The 20,358-nt window shown below is 40.7% G+C and overlaps 1 protein-coding gene across 1 annotated transcript in view; it reads right to left on the bottom strand.

Moving 5' to 3' along the window:
- Positions 1 to 20,358, bottom strand: part of LRMDA (leucine rich melanocyte differentiation associated) — a gene marked incomplete at its 5' end in the record, with an annotated part of 1,193,353 nt that overhangs the window by 1,044,124 nt on the left and 128,871 nt on the right. The window lies entirely within an intron of this gene.

Below are 20,358 nucleotides of genomic sequence, written 5' to 3'. Positions count from 1 at the left end.
GCAGCCTACCAGGCTCCTCCATCCATGGGATTTTCCAGGCAAGAGTGCTGGAGTGGGGTGCCATTGCCTTCTCCGAGGGATTAACAGCTAGGGACATAAAATAACTATTACTGCTTATTTTTTTTTAACCTAGAGGAAAAGGTGAACATAATGGATGAACAGACGGGTGATTTCCAGAGGGGAAAAAACAGAAACTATAAAAGTGAATCTAATAAATATGCTAAAAATAAAAGCATGGTAGTAAAGAGGAAGAATTCCTTCAACAGGCTTATTGGCAGACGGCCCAGCAAAGAAAAGGATTTCTGAACTTGAATGTAAGTGAATAAAAAATTACCCAAATTACTAGTGAAGAAAAGGGTGGAAAAAACAAGCCGAAGCAGAGCATTCAAGAGCTGTGGAATGATACCAAAAGGTGCAACATGTATTTGGAATCCCAAAAGCAGGTAAGACAGGAAAAATAGTGGGAAAAAAAATTAAAGAGATAATAGCCAAGAATTTTCCAAAACTGATGAAAAACATCAACCACAATTCAAAGAACCTCAGAAATCCTCAAGTGAGGGGTAAGGACACCAGCACCTCACAGTAAAACTGCTAAAAACAAAAGAGAAAGCAGAACTCTTGAAAGCAAGAAGAGAGAAAAAGAAACAAATACAGAAAAACAAAGCTGAGAAAAACGGACTTCTCAACAGAATAAATACAAGGCCAAAAAAAAAGGAACAGCATCACTAAAGTACTGAAAGTAAAGTTCTGAAAGTACTAAAAAAATTATATAAGGAATCCATCCACATTTAAATTATCTTCTAAAAATGAAGGTGGGATAAAGAATTCTTCATCCAAACAAAAACAAAGAAACCACTGCCAGAATACCTGTACTAAAAGACATTAGAAAAAGTTATTTAGGCAAGAGTCCAGTACCAGAAGGAAATCTGGATACATATATAAAGAAATAAGAATTCTATAAATGCTAAAAACATGGAAAATATGATCGACTTTTTTTTCTTTTTATTTCTTTAAAAGATACTGGCTCTGAAAAATATATTTAGTTTGCAAATGCAAACTAGAAAAAAATAAAAGACTAAATTTTTCTCTTAAAAGAAGCAAATTAAAAATATTTTTCCTGGCTTTAAAAAAAAGATCACTACTGTCTAAAAAAAAAAATCTCTGGGGTGCAAACATATACAGCAGTAACATGTAAGTCAACAATAAGACAGAGGATGGGCAGGAGGAAACTGAAGTATACCATACTGAGGTTCTTAAACTATATAAAAAGTGGCATATTATTTGAAAACAAACCTCAATAAGATATATAGTATACATGGTAAAGCTAACAAAAAAACTATTTTTAAAGGAGAAAGATTTTTAAACCTACAATGGAGATAAAATAGAATTGCAAATATTTATAAAGTAAAGGTAGGAAGGAAAAGAGGGAAATGGAAACAGAGAACTGATGGGGCAAATAGAAAGCAATTTGCAAAATGTGAGATTTAAAATCAAGTATACTGATAATTTTATTAAATGTAAATGCCCTAAACACTTCAAGTAAAATGCAGGAATCATGAGATTGGATTAAAAAAATTCACTATAAATGTAAATTCAGAGATACAGTAAGAGTGTGTGTGTATATATATATATAAAGTAAATATATATATATAAATAGATATACCACACAAAATTTGAGATCTTTATAATAAAATAATACAAAGTGGGCTTCAAAACAAGGAATATTTTCCAGCACCAAAGAGTCAATTAGTCAATAAGATATAACAATATGTATTCAAGTAACAGAGTTCCAAAATACATAAAGAAAATGTGACCAAAATAAAATAAGAAACACAAAAAATCCACAATCATATATAGAGATTTCGTACTCATCTAATTAACATTAAAAAGCAAACCTCCAAAATTGTTAAAGATATAAAAGACCTGAACAACACTATGAGTCAACTTGACATTTACAAAAAAACTCCAACCAGTGATAGCAGGGTCCACATTCTTTTCCAAAAGTCCATGGAACATTCGCCGAGATAAGACTTTTCTGAGCAAATGTTTATAACTGCTTTATGTATAATAGTGCAAAACCTTAAACAATCCAAATGTCCATCAAGTGATGAGCTTGTCAGCATATCACAGCACATCCACACAATGAATACTATTCGGCAACATAAAGGGATGAACATACATGCAACAACGTGGGTCAATCTCAAAAGCACCATGCTCAGGGAAAGAAGCCAGGCACCAAAGGCTACACACTATATGATTCTATTTTTATAACATTCTGGGAAAAGGCAAAATTATAGAAACAAAAACTAAATCAGTGCATGGTCAGCAGTGAGGGATAGGGAAAGACATACAGGGATAGGATGAGGGGGCACAAGGGAATCTTCAGGGTGATGGAAAAGTTCTGTCTTGATCATGATGCTGATTACAAAACTGCACACATTTGTCAGAAATCATCTGTTTCCTTACAAATGGAATTCTTTGTATGTAAATTCTATCTCATTAATCTAACCTTTAAAATAAAAAATGAACAAATATTGTTACCCGAGCTAGACAATGGTATAAAATATGCTAAAAAATAGAGTGATGATAATAATAAACTCTTAATGTGTTTATTCAGATCAGCAGAGGCCTTGACTTACTTTTCTGGAAAAAAAACTTTTTGAGAAATTATCTCATCCTACTTCCTCACACACAACTTCATTGAAGCTTCATCATAAATAGGCCTGCACATCAAAGAATAAATGTCTCCAATGCACACTTAGATCTCTTCTGTACCACAATGATCAAAGAGATAAGAAACCTTACAGATTTCAATAACATGAAGGCACATGAATTCATTTTCATGTCTGTAATGGACCACCCAGAATCTGATGCTAAGTTGTCCTCCTTAAGAACACGAAGCACTCAAGGAGTTCTGGGAACCAGGAGACCATGTGGGGAGCCTCTGCTGAGAACAGATTAACTGTCCTTCATTGTTCAAAATACTGTGGGCTGTCCAGGTCAGAAGGAACCTAATTGGCAGGAAAGAACACCTAGGCTGGGCCCTGGACTCCTAGGTCTGCTCCAGGGTATCAAAGTAAGAATTCCTCAGTCTTCAGTGAGGAAGGTACTGAGAGCTGTTTCTCGGGCAAGGCCAGGGTACAAAGAGAGCCTTCCTGCAGAGAAGGAAAATGCTAGCTAAAACTCCCAGCCCCTTGCTGGTTCCTGCCAGAGGAAGTCAATACTGAACACTCTTTTTACCAAGGTGGTGCATGTGAAGTCGCTTCAGTAGTGCCCAACTCTTTGTGACCCTATGGACTGCAACCCGCCAGGTTCCTCTGTCAGTGGGATTCTCCAGGCAAGAATATTGGAGTGGGTTGCCATGCCCTCCTCCAGGGAATCTTCCCAATCCAGGGATCGAACCCATGTCTCTGATGTCTCCTGCATTGGCAGGCAGGTTTTTTATCACTAGATCCACCTGGGAAACCCCACTAAAAGTTAATCTGCAAAAACCTTAATACTATCCTGATCTGAAGAAGAGTCTTTAGAAAAGTTCACAATGTTGCAACCAAACCCAAAATAACCTTCTTAATCTGTCAAGGGCTCCCAACAGGCCACCTCTAGAAAAACATTTGTCATCTAAGTGATTTTTTTCCCCCTTTAAAATGTAGTCTTTCAGCATAGTGTTTATACTTGCCACAAAGATACAGCGTGATTAATGCAGAAAAAATAAATATGAAAAGTCTTACAATCAAATTAAGGAGGGCACTTGATAAAATGAGGCCTCTTCTCGTGAGTAATTTGAAAGAATAACTGTTTTTCATCACAACCTCAGCTCCCAGCAGGTCCTACAAAAACCAAGCCAGCTGCAGTTCAAGAAAAGGTCCAAAGGAGGACCTACTCAAGGTGTGGGTAAATCACAACTGTGATTGCAGACCAGGTTTCTATCTCTTTTATCCCCTTTAATAAATTGGGCTTGACCTGAAACTCCAAGAAAGTTAATTTACAACAGTCAATTTTTTTTTCACATAACAGCTCACCTTTCTTTTTCTTTTAAATTTAAACCATTATGACAAATAGAGATTTATTATATACCATAAACACATGTGGCTTGAGCCCTGGTATTTTGTCTGGAAGCTCAGATGGGGCAGTAAGCTGCCGGTGCAATCAAAAAACCCCACATGACATTCCTGATAAAGATGAAACACACACACATTCCACAGCACTTACTGTGGCCAATGTGGTTCTGAGCATGGTGTGGGCACCACAGACCCAGCGCAGGCTGTAAACTGAAAGGTGATTCCACTAGGCCAGGGAGCAGTACTGTCAATTATAGCCACATTACCCAATCAGTGCTGACATCTTCGAAAGGGCTTTTAATTAGAGACGAGCAGAAAGAGGCAGCTTCTCAACACACTTCTCAAACGTGAGCCTGGTCTCACCCTCCTCATGTGCTCCTAACATAATCCTGCAAGTGGTTCATGTGTTTTGGTCCAGAGGCACTCGGTCATGCTGAACAGAATCATCCTAAAACCTCATTACTGATAAGTCAACTGAATCTTGATGAAAGTGGGTTAGGAACCTTTTATTTGCCATCAGGCCAAGACTAGGACGAGACTCCCGGTCCTTCTCCCTTCTCTTACCCAGGCTAAAATATCTGTTCCTCTTTAATTGATACCTCTTACAGATTCTCACTGGCAATGATACGTGGTGCTTTACTGGCTAAGCAGGGTTCCCTGGGAGGTCATATTAGCTGGTGGTTAAAGACATAAACCTTGGAGTCAATCCTTGCTCCACCACTCCCCAAATTCTCTAAACTTATTTTTCCATCTGTGAAATGAGAATACTAGTAAGGATCCTATATGACTCTTGGGGAGATTCAGTGAAATAATATATAGAAGTTACATGGATGGTGGTGATACATTTTAAAAACTTTAGAGATTCTCTATCATAATCTAATCAGTCACATATAGCACAATAGTTAAAAGCTATCAGTAAATGTCATTATTATTAATAAACTTCCTGTATGTGTAGGATTTCTCTCCAGAACTAGAATAAAGCTTCCTCAACAGAAGAACCTTCACCTTTGATCTTCTTTTGCTTTGTTCATAGATTCCAGGCACATTAACAGCTCACCTTTCTTTTAAATTTTACAGCTTTTACACACTCGCTGATCACATCAATTCTACCATTATTCCTTGTAAAACAGACTTATAAACGTACAGATGAAAAAGGAAAAGTAAAATCATCCTTGATCCCAACACTAGAAATAACTAGTTAATATCGATGTATTATTAGTTTTCCTTTCCTTTTTCAATGCTTCTACGTGTCTTAAAGTACAACTGATATCCTCAGTTGTCATAACTCACTTTTTTAACTTAAGAGGAATTCATGGGTATTTTAATGCTATCATTCAACATCATTCAGAACTGGGACCTTGGAAGGCAGCCCAGCACATCACCCTGTGGCTCCATCACCCCCAGTTCTCATTTATTATCTTGGAAGTGGAGGACACCTGTGATACTAGAGCTCAGTAAGACCAATGAAACAAGATGCTTGGAGTCCCTGTGGACTCCCTGGACATTGTGCCTAACACTGGACAATACTCAATAAATGTCCTCTCTTTCCTCCTTTGAGTGTCTGGGGTCTTCAGAGAAACTTCAAAGATTCCAACTGCTACTATGAAATAAGGCTTCTCAGCACTGAAAGAGTTGAATCCCAAGGCCATCTCTGTAAGCCTTCTACTCATTTTCTTCAGCTTCTCACAAAAGATTTTGGACCATGACAGTCTACATAAGTTTTATGATCACTGTAAATGATAATCCAATTTCTTTATCTCTGTGTCCTTCCAGAATCCAGAGCTCTCAGACTGGAAATTTTGTCTCTGAAGGAGTCTCTATTTCAAATATGATGGACTTGCTTCCCAACCAGTCTTAAGTCCTAGACCATAAAGGGAAACTTAATATTGGAAATAATTTAGGACCTGGGGTCAGGAGACCCGAGTACTACTCCCAACTTTGAAATTTGCTAGCAGCCATCATTTTGAGTAAATAACCTCCCTTTCTGAGTCTGTTTTCTCATTTGCAAAAGGTGATGTTGCAGTAAGATTATTTCCAGATTCATTATGTCAACAGCTTTAGGGCAGTGGCCAATTTACACATGCAGTCGTTTCCTTTTAAAGTCTAGTGTAAGCCGATGAGTCTATAGGCTTGTCCTACAACGTGTTAATAGTGCTGCCATTGTCGTCGTCGTTGTCACTAAGTCATGTCCTACTCTTCGTGACCCCAAGGATGTAGTTCACCAGGTTCTTCTGTCTGTGGGATTTCCCAGGCAAGAACACTGGATCCTTCTCCAGGGAATCTTCTTCACCCACCGGGCAAGCCTAGTACTGTCAAAGCAGAGAAGAAGACAGACTGATGGAGATTAAGCAAAAGCCCACAGTCATGGAGTATAAGCATCATTTGAATCCAGCTGTAGGTGTAAATCCTATGTTCGTGATCAGGAAGTTGTATACATCCCAAATCTTTCGGTTCTGGGCTCCTCCTAGCAACTCCAAGTACTCAATAACATTTGTTGACTGACAGATTGTGGTTTCTGATCCATGGACGTTTACTGAGAGCTTATTTCTATATGTCCTTCTGCTGAACAATACTAACATTTAGGAGCTGACAGTTCTTTGTTGTGGACACTGTCCTGTACCTTGTAGGATGTTTAGCGGCATCCCCAGCTAGATGCCAATAGAAACCACCCTTCCAAATGTGCCCATCGATGTCCCCAGAATAAAAGGGTCAAAATCATCATTCATTGAGAACCACCACTCTAAAACAAAACACGCTGAAAACACGGGAAAGACAGGCTTAAAGAATCAAGCATTAGTCTAATACCATATGAATAGAACAATAGCAATGCAATCAAGTAATCACACGAAATTCCAACAACACACCCCTTCTTAAAAACACGCCTGACTTATGAGCATGCCCTACTGTAGGAACAACACTACCTCATAGACAGTCAGGAGGGGTTTACACTCTTGCCCCATTACTAAAGGCAGAGTTAGAGCCAATCTTTTCGCTACGAGGATCGCAGCAGAAGATGGGGTTTCTTCTTTCCCAAATTATAGGGGGAAGGCAAGAAAAACTGTTTTCCTAGCCTTCTATATCCAAGTTGGGATCCTGAAGATGTTTTCCAATAGAACCAATGCTTTAATGGTGAGGTTTTCAGGCTAGCCCACAAAAGTATTTTATCTAAAACGGTGCTCTTTTGCACAGTTTTGTGAGATGGCTGGAAGCCTACCATCATATAAACCTGTGTTTTGTAAGAATATAAATTCTAAATATGCACTACCAAAATTAACAGCAAATTTGGGGATCTGTCCTTCTACCTGCTTTTATCCAGAAGTTCCCACCAATGTCTCCTTCCTCTCAGGCTCTTCATCGAAACTCAGCACGAGTATAAACACATACGCACGGCTTCTTTTCATTCTCAAGTGCATCTGCAGTTGAGCTTTTTAGGGATCTTTGCTGGCACTCTTTTGAAGTTGATTCTTGGTGTGAAACTGACTGAAGAGAGGAGTGAGGAACTCAAACTTCAAGTATGCCAGAAAGCACAAGACCCAGTGGGGAAAAGCACTCAGAGATCCCTGTCTCAGAATTAGTAAGTTTCAGTCACTGACAGGAGTGAAAATCCAGAAGTGCAATAGATCATCAGAGACACTTCAGCTTACGATCATATTTTATCAACAAAATTACATTCCAGGAAGGGAAAGAAAGGAGAGGAGAGAATAGATGTAGGGAGGGAGAAAAAGCCACATAAAAGTTCTGAAATATATCAATGTCCAGAAATGGGAATGGAAAAAATAAATATATAAAAAGAAACCTTTGGAGAATTAAAAAAAAAAAATGAAATAAAATGTCTATCTTATTTCAGAATCCTGGAGTAAATAATATTTCTGATGCCCCCACAGAGAGTCAAATCCAGCCAGCAAAACAAACAAAGATACAAATAAACACTGGGCCAGTGAATTAGGGAAGATACACAGAGGAATTTAAAAACGGGATGAGGGTTTTTTTCAGAAATGGGATCCTTCCTCTCTTCTCCCCTCCCCAATTTTATTTTCTTGAAGTAAAATCCATTATTTTGAAAACACCATTTGAAATCCTAAAGAAATAGCAAACCACAGTATTGTGGTATTCCAAAGTAATATCTCTTGTTTATAACCATATAAATTTAGCCCCTGGCACTACAGGGCTTATATAATAGAATAGAGTTATTTTAACAGCGCCCTGTTAAAGAAGAAGCAAAATGTTCAGCTCATTTTCTCCGGTGGGAGGGACACATGGCCTCATGCGAGAGAGCGAACATGCCTAAGTCATTACCGCGGGAAAGCCATCCGTCAAAGCCGGGTCGCTCTGGCATGGCCAACACCACTGGCGAGATCACAGACGCAGCCTCTGCTTGCAATTACCAGGGAAGGACCTTGGCTCTAGGCAGCCTGCTATCAATTACTACCCTGGCCTCGCCGCTTGGACTTGTCAATTTCCCAGTGTCTTCTGTTTTGTAGCAGTAAGAAAAAGGGCTCCTCCTGACTGATTCTTGGAAGTTTCTCATGTGTTGTGTCACTCCTCGGTGTCATTAACAATTCAATTAAAATTTCACAGCACACAGGCAGGCAGTGCCGGACAGGGGGCAGGAAGGAGCCCTGGCTGCAGAGATTTCCGAAGGGCCTGCAACAGGGCCACGTCGGATCAGGCGAATCCAATCTTGAAATGTCTTTGACTTCACAAGTCAGGCTTGCATGTGTCTCCCATCTGATGCGATGCTGGCTGTCATGTTGGCAAGATGACATGTTTGATGTTCTCACCCCGCTGGGGGTACAGGGATGGGAAGGAATTTCAGGCTGGCTGGAAACAAAAATCTCACATATTACTTCACTGAAAGTTTTGGTTCCGTAATGGATAATTATAAATATTCATAATCAGCTCTATTAATCTACAGTGAGTTCTAGAAAGTTCTTTTTCTCCTTTTTTTTTTTTTTTCCCCCCCCACTGGGGCCTCCTATTCTCTTGCTTTCCAGAGTAGAGCTGTCTCTAAGAAGTTAGAGACAGAGTATAAATCACAATTAAATTCTTCAGGAAGGTGGAGGACTGGGAACTCTAAGACAGGGGTGGCTGGAAACAAGAAAGACTCGCTACTGTCATTATTAACTCTGTGAAAGTGCAAACACTCCTTTGTCTCACTGGATGATGGAGCTATACACACTCACGTGCTTTTAAGCATCCCAAGGGTTTAGGGCAAAACTGAAAAAAAGTTTCAGGCTTAAGACTTCTGAGGCAGCTTTCTCTCTAACCCTCTCAATGAGTTTAGTCATGCAAGGAAAGATTCTTTAAAGTTACCAAAGACTTTGTTTAATGCCTAAGAAAATGCAGACTGTCAGCACCCTTTGTCAGGTTTTGGTGGCTTAAGTCCATTCCCCAATACACTGGTGACCCTCCAACCCCTCATTCACCAGTTCCTTTTTGACATCAAGCGCTGGATAATTGTTTGATTTCCTTCTAGGTAAAAGGAGATTAAATGCCCAGCTGCAACAGCTGACACACAAAAGGGAAAATATAGTTTAACCACCATATTTATCAAAATAATTTTTCTTCCACATGCTGATTAATAACATTAGCCAACCATCCCCTTCAGCTTGGGGAGAGAAGGGGTGGGGAGGGACATGTCCCCCTTAAGAGTATCAGAAACAGGAGCTGACAGTTCAAGGCAAAAATGATTTGCATGTAAATTCTGATCAAAAGCAAGTCTGCACCCTGAAGTTGTCAAGTTTTGCTACCAATTTGACACTTAAATGGGCTATAGCAAAACTTGATTTAAACTGAAGAGGGAAAAAACATGGCAACTCAATTACCCCCTAGCAGATCGGATCTGGCAGCTGAGGTCAAACTTTTCACCCTGCCATTACATTTCTCAATACCTGATGCTTTAAACAAACACTATGTATTCCTTCTACAATCCTGGAGGAAAATGCATTTCTCAGGACTCCCTACTGTGCCCCAGATTAAAAAATAAAGTTTCACTTGTGTGGGATCTGGGGCCATTTTCTCCATTTAAATTTCTGAATAAATCAGGACTTGAGAAATGGCCATTTTAGACTGGGAAAAATAGTCTCTGCCACCCCCTCAAAAAAAAAAAGAAAAGAAAAATACTTCACAGGGAAGATTTGTGGAGTACTAAAAGATGATTTAAAAACAAATATTCCCATAGCATTAGAGAGAAAACATTGACCTGTTTTTAGTTTGCTTTTAATATATTTCATATTTGAGCTTCGGCTGAACAGCACATTAATTCAGCAGGGAGAAAAACAGCTAGCTGGTTCCAAATCAGCTCCAAATTTATAGAGGACCAAGCATTTCATAAGGCCCCGGAACACAGGCTCAAATGCAGGAACGACTCAGTATAACGACCCATCTGGCCTCTGGGATTTCTATCCCACCAGAGTTTAAATGCTGGTGTCTCCTGGGCCATTTAATCCCCCATGGAGCTCTCATTCCTGCATCTTTTTAAACCAACAACTGTTTAAACTCATCTTAATAAGTACCTCAAAACAGCTCTAAAACTAGTTTTTTGGTTTTTTTGTTTGTTTTTTTCTTTTTTTAAAGTCATATCCCTATGTTGATTTTAAGCTCCTTCTGAAAAGTAAGATGTTTAGTGACTGCATTTACCCTAAGTTTTGGTACTTGTATTGGGCAATCGGATCTTATACACGGGATCGTCTCACTTATTTAGCCAATAAATACATTGAGCATATATTGAGTGCCAGGCACTACGCTAAGCCCTAGGGGGCCCAATATGAGTAAGAGTTCATTACAGCTGGAAATCAGTCACATATACAAGTAATTGTAATAGTACAGGGGAAGCACTGCAGACAGTAATACTTAAAGTATGTGATAGCAGATTTAACTGAGGAATTCGTTCCAGGGAAGTAAACATTTAAAATTCCCCTGGTGACTAAGACTTTATCTATATTGACATCCAGTAGGTGGTGGGACAAGAGAGCCAATGGGGAACTGAGACATCTGTATGGAAGCTAGCAAGGTGCCACTTCTTGGCAAACAGATGGGGAAACAATGGAAACAGTGACAGACTTTATTTTGGGGGGCTCCAAAATCACTGCAGAGGGTGACTGCAGCCATGGAATTAAAAGACGCTTGCTCCTTAGAAGAAAAGCTATGACCAACCTAGACAGCATACTAAAAGGAAAAGACATTACTTTGCCGACAAAGCTCCATCTAGTCAAAGCTATGGTTTTTCCAGTGGCCATGTATGGATGTGAGAGTTGAACTATAAAGAAAGCTGAGTGCCAAAGAATTGATGCTTTTGAACTGTGGTGTTGGAGAAGACTCTTGAGAGTCCCTTGGACTGCAAGGAGATCCAACCAGTCCATCCTAAAGGAAATCGGTCCTGAATATTCATAGGAAGGACTGATGCTATAGCTGAAACTCCAGTACTTTGGCCATCTGATGCAAAGAACTGACTCATTGGAAAAGACCCTAATGCTGGGAAAGATTGAAGGTGGAAGGAGAAGGGGATGACAGAGGATGAGATGGTTGGATGGCATCACCGACTCGATGGACAAGAGTTTGAGCAAGTTCCAGGAGTTGGTGATGGACAGGGAAGCCAGGCATACTGCAGTCCATGGGGTCAGAAAGAGTCAGACACGACTGAGTGACTGAACTGAATTAAAGCAAGGTGAAAACAGGCAAGCTTGTATGGCCAGGTTCTAGGCAGTTGAAGAAAGTATGGTCACAGAGCAAGAAGCCTACGGCTGCACCCAGAAACAAACACACAGAACCCCACTCCTCTTGTACCTGGCTTCCCTGTCAGCCTACCATGTCACCCCTCAAACATAGAGCAGTCCCACTACTGCCTTCTCTGCGGTGCACTGACCTTCCCGTGTTCCTCCAGCATGTCAAGCTTGCTCTGGCCCCAGAGCCTTTGCACTTTGTTGTTCCCTATGCCAGCTTCCCAAACCTTGACACAGTTCAAGCTGTCTCATCATTCAGTTCTTTGCCTAAACATCACTTCTCAGAGCAATGCTCCCTAACAACTCTAAAATAACCCCTAAACCCACTTCTGAGACACTCTAACCACTCACACTCTGCTTTATTTTCTTCATAGCATCCCAGCCTGAAATTTTATTATCTGTTTCTCTCTCGCCCTCACAGGGTTGTAAGTTCTATTTCCTCAGTTCCTGGTATAAATGGTACAGTAAACATGTGATGAATCTATTAACACTCATCAACCCCCTGATGCCTTTAAGCTAGTATACCTGAATGCATACTGCAAAGAAAATTAAGGCCCCAAACCAAAGTCACCACAGACCTGGACTTCCCGACCCTTTGCATAAAGAACAAATAACAATTCTGGCCATACCTCATTTTATTGTGCTTCATGTTTCTGCACTTCAGACACTGCATTTTTTTTAAACAAATTGCAGGTTTGTGGCAACCCTGCATCAAGCAAGTCCATCCATTCTTCTAACAGCATTTGCTCACTCTCTGTCTGTCACACGTTGGTAATTCTCACACTATTTCAATCGTTTTCATTATTATTCTACTTGTTATGTTGTCTGTGATCAGTGCTCACTGATGTTACTAGAGTTTACTGAGGGCTCAGAAAATGGTTAGCAATTTTTAAAAATAAAGTATTTTCATTAAATATGTACATTTATTAAAGATATAGGGCTGTTGCACACTTAATAGACGACAGTATAGTGTAAACATAACTTTTAGATGCACTTTGTTGCTGTTCAGTTACTCAGTCGTGTCCAGCTCTTTGCAGCCCCATGAACTGCAGCACGACAGGCTCCCCTGTCCTTCCCTGTTTTCTGGAGTTTGCTTAAATTCATGTCCTTTGAGTCGATGATGCCATTCAACCATCTCATCCTCTGTCACCCTCTTCTCCTCCTGCCCTCAATCTTTCCCAGCATCAGGGTCTCTTCAAATGAGTTGGTTCTTTGCTTCAGGTGGCCAAAACACTGGAGCTTCAGCTTTAGTATCAGTCCTTCCAACGAATATTCAGGGTTGGTTTCCTTTAGGATTGACTGGTTTGATCTCCTTGCTGTCCAAGGGACTCTGAAGAAACTTCTCCAGCACCATTGGGAAAGTAGAAATGTCCTATGACTCGCTTTACTGCAGTGGTAATAAAGCAAACCCACATTATATCTGAGGTATGCCTATATAAGATGGATGCAAAAGAAGCATTTTTGAAATTCAAATATAGCCAGAGGAGGGAAACCGCCAAACATACCCTCCAAAAAACCATTTATCAAAAATCTCTGCAATCTTTCTGAAAAATACACATTTAACTCTAACCAGGATCCCAGGCTTCCCACAAATCACCACCACACAGGGGAAACCATGTGAGAAGTTATGTTCTGCTTCTGAACATTTAAGCATTTTTATCAATGTTATTTGCCAGTATAAATATTTTCTCTATAACTCGATATTGAAAATAGGAGTACATCAAACCAGGACTTATAACATGCAAAGGAAACAGTTCAGGCTAAGGTATTCATGGCTTCAGTCATTCTCATAAAACAACAGATGAAATAAAATGTATGACATTCCCAAAGAGGGAGTTTCTCATGTAATTCATCTTAAAATGCAATGTTCTGTCATCTCAAGTAACACTTACTGAAAGCAACCATCAATACTTTTTGTCAAAAGCCTGTACTCTGTGTAAAATGTTCCATCAATCTCTATTTACATAAAACAAAAAACTTTCTGTGTGGTTCTAACACACAGTCACACAGCGTCTCCATCTCTACTTTTCATGCTCTGCTGAAAAATAATTTGACTGACACCAGAAAAATAAAGATGACCCTTGAAGGAAAGCTGTTAGGAAGGGAGAACCTACAAGGAAAAAATACCTTACTATGTTGGACACATGTCCTATTAGAGTTTTTTTTTTTTAATCATATATTTTTTAAATAAAAATTGCATTTTTCTAGGAACCTACCCCCCCCAAAACCTTTTATTCAACACTATGCAAATAACACTTGCCAACAACTAACAACCCTACAGATTCTAAACTGCAGCAGGCCACCTCACTCTGTTCCAAGCCAGAAATTTTAGCTTTAAGTCCTGCAAAATGTGAGTATCACATGAGGCTAGAAGAAGGTCATCGCCTGGGGATGTTTATAAAACACACAAATTAAGGTATTAGCCTTTCACCCTGAGGGTCTGAAGATCAAATCCCAGCTTAGGTAACAAACCAGAAAGTCTCCCTGCCAACCTTTTCCGAAAACTGGCTTGTTGAAAATCTACAGACCCTTTCACGTGACCCACACTGGGGCGAGGGCTTAGATGACAAAGCTAAAAAACTGCAGGTCAAAACCAAGACAAACTACTCAGTGCCCATCAAAGACATTTGAACTTTGCACCCAGTGACCCTTCCAGCCATCCTTCATCCCACCCAGCTAACCTGAACAGTTGAGGGTTGAGGATTACATAATAAACATCAACACTGCTTACATTTTTTGATTCACAACTGTAAGGTCCATTAGAACATCCATCAACCTTCCGTAATTACTCTTTGCATTCACTCACTCTGCGTGTCTGAGCACCCAGTACTCGGGAAGCATGGTGTAGGGTGGAGTTGGGTAGCCAGAGCCAGCTTCCAGTGGCACTATAAGGCCTCTCTGAGTCTCCGAACCTTGGTTTCTTCACCTATAAAATGATGGAACTCAGCTAGATTGGCGGTCTTCCAAGTGTGTACTGCAATCTAGGGTAGGGGGAGAGTGGTACAAAAAACCTCAAGGGCTTTCTAGGAGAGATGAAGAATGAGTGGCAGGGTCCTGGTCCCTCTTGGACATAGCAGCCTCATCATTGTCTGCTACCAGGCTGAAAAGCTGAAGGCCTCATTGCAACCACATCCTTTAAAAAAAAAAAAAAACACAGAGGAAAGAAAACACTCATGGGCATCTAGAGTGCTAGTGATAAATAGCATCTTAGATAGTTTGGGCTTAAAACGTCCTTCTCTGCTTTTGTTCATGACTTCAACCTAAAGCACATGAGTAGCTGAAATACTAGAGCTTTCACACTCCTTACAAATTCTAGGCTTTAACCAGTAATCAGAAAGACACCTAGTATTTGCCCAGCTTACACTGGGTGCAGTGCAGGACATGATGAGGAAACTGTCCCCAAAGTCCCAAGCCTTGAACACACAGTCCTGTCCAGATCCAAAATGCTGCAACAAGCGGACGCCAAGTGCTCCAATAAACAGGTACCGGGCAATATGGGATGCTGCTGCTGCTACTGCTAAGTTGCTTCAGTCGTGTCCGACTCTGTGATCCCATATACGGCAGCCCCCCAGGCTCCACCGTCCCTGGGATTCTCCAGGCAAGAACACTGGAGTGGGTTGCCATTTCCTTCCCCATTGCATGAAAGTGAAGTTGCTCAGTCGTGTCCAACCCTCAGCGACCCCATGGACTTCAGCCTACCAGGCTCTCCTCCATCCATGGGATTTTCCAGGCAAGAGTACTGGAGTGGGATGCCATTGCCTTCTCCGGCAATATGGGATGGACAAGTACAGTGAAAATTCTGAGGAGCAGCAGCTCATTAAGGACCTGAGTAGCTAGAAAAGGCCTGAAGTCATTTGAACAGCCCTGTAAGGATGGTTAAGGTTTGGGTGGCTAAAGGAAGGCAATGTGGAGGAAGTAGGGTAGCCATCTCAGATGCTAAGGCTGACATGAGCAGAGTCAAGTGAGATTCAGGGTCAGAGAGAGTCCTGCAAAGCAGAAGCCAACTGACAAGCAATCAAGAAGGTATGTTTAGGTTGCATCACACAATCCAAGTCAGTATCCAACCAACCTCTTGTTGTACATGATGCATAGAGTAATTTGAGGTCTTGGTCAAAGTCCTAGAGTCAGCTTAGTAACCAGGATGGCCCTCATCTGGTGCATTTTCTACTCTATCACACTGTCTCATCCTAGAAGCGCCAGCAGTATTTGTACTTCCAAGGGAAGGGGGTCCCAGAAACCTGAAGGGAAGTCAGTTCCAAAAGTAAGGATGGGTCTACTTCAATTCCATCCCAAGTGATCACTAGCCTCTTACTTGATTTTTTTAAACCACACCTAATTTTCTTCTAGGGTTTCATTCTGAAAACTTTTGAATGATAAAGTTGCCTTTGAGGATCAAGTTCCTCCAAAATGATCTTAGGGTTCTGTCTTCCGGGTTATTGCATTAGTGAGCTCGTCTTCTCCCCCAAAATACACTAAGGCAGAAAAGAAAGATGAGGGAAGCAAAGAGGGAGAGGGTATCTGAACTTAAGTTTTTACCTTTCACAGAGGCATCCATGACTTGAATAGCAAATCTCTAAGCTACTGCTGACAGTCCACCTTGTGAAAAGAAGACTAGAGTGAAAAAGAGAAGTCTACACTGCCATTCCAGGACAGAAGTCAGAACAGAGAAGGCTCACTGAGCAGTTACAGTTGTTGATGGATGTCAAGGTTAAGAAGAAAAACTCAGGTGAAATCTTTGTGAGAACGTTCCAGTCATGCAACAATTCTAAAAAAGGAAAAGACACCAAAGAATGGGCCAAAGAAAGCAACAACAAATTCAGGACAAAGAATTTCTAATTTGGAAGATAAAAAAACAGACATCAAAAACAGTGAAGGATTCTAAGACACAGTCACAAAACATTTGTTTCCTGTAAGCATAACCAAGCCCCTTCATGATGGACAGAGATATCACCAACTAACTGTTTTTATTTATTTTAAGATTGGGGTTTGTGTTTTTTTTAATCCAAGTTGTAGATAAAAAAAAATCCTGATGTATAGCTTAATATCTTATTGAAAAAAAAAAAAAAAAACTTTTCCCTAAATCTGACCCCCATTACCCAAGTGTAAATCTAACTAAGCTTAAAAGGGGAGGAAAAAAGAAAACATAATGTCCATTTCCTTTAGAGTCCTATTTTTGGATTCAAAATTCTTCAAAAAATAGTCAAGCGTGAATTATTTAGCCATTCTGTGGTTTGAATCAAGGTTTTATGAGCCTTTTCTGTCCATCAGCAAGCATGGGTTGGGGAAAAAAGACAGAGACAATGTAATTCAGTTGCTATTCTGGGGCTACGTACATAGCCAGACACGATGCTCAAAGCTGACTCGTCCGCCAAGGACTAACACACATTTTGGAAAGCAGTTCTTGCTTGATTTAAAAGCTGAAGATCAGAAACTACAGTCATCTTACACTGTGACTCCTGAAATTGACTCATTGACTCCAGAATCCACCTGCCAAAAACACACCCAGGACATTACAAAGAAAGCAAATAGAAGCTTCTAGAGTAAGGGTGGCTGGAAACAGTGTTAAAGGCCACCCAGAGCAATGGGACAACTGTTTCTCTAGTTGTTCTTAGCTACTGTTTTCACTACCCCATAAGACAGGCAGTCTCAGAGGGCTGCGTCCACCAAACCTAATATGCACCTAACCGCCCTGCAGTTGTACCTGTAGACGGACAAAGTCATTCGCTGGACTAAACAAAACAGTCACAGATGCATGTTACAAGCACCTCCAAGCCGAACACCAGAATCACTTCAAACATATGCCTTCACACACCACGTTCTCTATGAGTGGACTAAACTAAGCCACATGTGTAGCAGTTCTGTGACGGTGACTAAGAGATCAGCCTGCCGATGTTAGGAGTGGCCAAGAGGAGAAAGACCTGAAATGAGTTCTCGAGGACATCCTCTGAGCCGCTGGATCAACCTGCCCCGAAACCTACCCAGACACGTAGTCAATAAGATCCCTATACTGCTGAGGCCAACCGAGCTGGGTTTCCCGTCACCTGCAATCTAACAAGTCCTAACACTGCAGTGCCCACATGGCATGTACGTTTTAACATTTGTCTTTTTATTCCACTATGAACCTTTCAGTCCACTCCATGTATCACCTCCTACACGGAGCTAACTCTTTCAGTCACAAGTAACTGTTACTTTTCTGTGCCCCATGGAAAACTTTTGACTCGCTTTCTGTGCTTATCCTCTGAGTAGACCGCAGCCTCCGAGGGATGGCCAAGGACAGGGAGAGCTTGCTCGGCAGCTGACTGCTGTAACGGCCCTCATCCCAGCCTGACTCACATGAGACAGCGAAAAGGAAGCTTCCCAAGTTCCCCGGTCCAAGACTTTCCAGAAAGTGACGTCCTCACATAGAACAGCCAGGAAAACATAGATATGCAAAGACGTCATTTATTATTCATTCTAACTTTCACCGAGGCAGTGGGAGAAACAATAAGTTTGAGCGTACCCAGAAGTATTTTACTCTGACCCAGGGGAACTCACCTATAAATAACTAAAAATTTTCCACCCGTGATATCAACATTTGGTCTGCTGTACAAAACCCTTCCGGACTCTGTTGTTGCCCTTACTCTGAGGTAGAGCCAGATGAACCCTGGGTTACTCCTTTTCTAATTACTGTCAATTTTGCTTGTGAGTTTTCCTTATTAAAAGGACAAGATGCTCATCTGAAGGGTAATGAGTGGTCCACAAACATCTCAGCCTTTCCTGAATCTCACTTTTATCTAGTCAAACCCCCACTCTGTTCTTTGTTACCCTGTTCCACTCCCAGTTGAAAGGATGCAGAATATGCTACAGTCTGCAGGTGACTTCTCTTCCCCTAAAATCTCACTGACTGGAATATGCTTTTTGAAATTAACCAACCAGGTGCATTTCCTTTCTACTTGTTGTAAAACAGATTCTTCCTCTGATCAATAAAGCACCCTCAACAAACATGGTTTGTGTTCTGTGTTAAAGTTAGCAAAAGCTGGTCTCTCTCTCTCTCTCTCTCTCATCAGTGTGAGCCTCTTGAGGGCAAGTACATCTCTTCTTTAAATCCTGCAGGGCTTAGAACTAGGCTTCATACAAAACCAGCCAGTAATTTTCCAACTTGAGTACACATCAGAATCAAGCAGAGAGCTCATTAAAAAGACAGATTCCCAATTCTCGGTCCAGGAACTCTGAGCCACTTGGTATGGAGCAGAGTCTAGGAATCTGTATTTCTTACAAAGTAAATCTTAGTGGTAAGGCATCCACCTGCCAATGAAGGAGACATAAGAGACGCAAGTTTGATCCCTGGATTGGGAAAGATTCCCTGGAGAAGGAAATGGAAACCCATTCCAGTATTCCTGCCTGGAAAATCCCATGGACAGAGGAGCCTGGTGGGCTATAGTCCATAGGGTCACAGATAGTTGGAAACAACCAAGCAACTGAACACACACACAAAGTAAATCTGTAGGTTGTCCACTGGTCATACTGAGAATTATTAAAGTAGGCCCAAGCCTTCTCCCAACAATCTACACAAAATTGCCAAGCATGTGAGTCAGCCACCTTAGAAATAACTCCTTCAGCTTCATTCAGTCCTTCAAGGACTGAGGACCTGGCCACATCTTGACTATAATCTCAGGAGAGACCCTAAGCAGAACCACTTAGCAAAGTCCCTCTTGGCCTCCTGAACCACAGAAACTGTGTGAGATAATAAATGTTTATTATTTTATGCCAAAAATAAAAATCTTTTTTAAATTAAAAACTAAAGTAAGCCCTCCATGGGAAATTTTTTACATAAATGAGTACATACCCATTCATTCACGCCCTGCCAGTCCTTTCCCTAGTATACCCAATGATACTTCTTGAATTGCCACCTACAGCTCCTAGACAACAGAGCTTGACTCAGGCAAACTAGCCTCTCTCAACAACAGGAGTGCTCTCCCCAAACTTCCTCCTCTCCCTCCATACATCAACACCCAGGCTCAAAAGTTACATCTGAGTTACATCTTTGTTACAAAAGTGCAAAAACAGCAAGCCCATGACAAAAATTCCAGTATTCATCACAGAAAAAAAAAAAAAAAATGGAAACTGAGACTCTAGGACCATTATGGAGTCAGATGACTAAGAACTCCTTTGTCACATTTCCCCAGGGTCTTCTAGATCTGGCTTAAAAGTTGTATTTCTACCAAGAGGTCAAATGAAATGAGATGTTCAAGAATATGATGGAGATTGCAATAGGATCAATTAAAGTCTAAGAGGTCTCAAGAAGGGACATTCACTTCCTTTAAAAATAAATAAACAAACACCACCTTGTGCTGTTCACTATCCAGCTTTCTTATAACAATTCCTGTTTGCTCATCTGGACCATAAGTTCTTTGAGGGCAGGGAATATACATCTCATTTCTCCTGTAATTTCTCCTACACTAAAGAGCATATGCTCTTTACTTTGAACTCTTTATCGGTTAAATTACTTATCTCCATTACATTAAGGTCTTTTTCTCAAGTTTTTATCTTGTTCTTTCATTTGGAACATATTCTTCTGTTTCTTCCTTTTGTTTGACTCT

This window comes from Bubalus bubalis, chromosome 4 (assembly GCF_019923935.1).
Source record: "Bubalus bubalis isolate 160015118507 breed Murrah chromosome 4, NDDB_SH_1, whole genome shotgun sequence".
Classification (NCBI taxonomy): Eukaryota; Metazoa; Chordata; class Mammalia; order Artiodactyla; family Bovidae; genus Bubalus; species Bubalus bubalis.
This window is presented reverse-complemented; position numbering and strand designations above follow the sequence as displayed.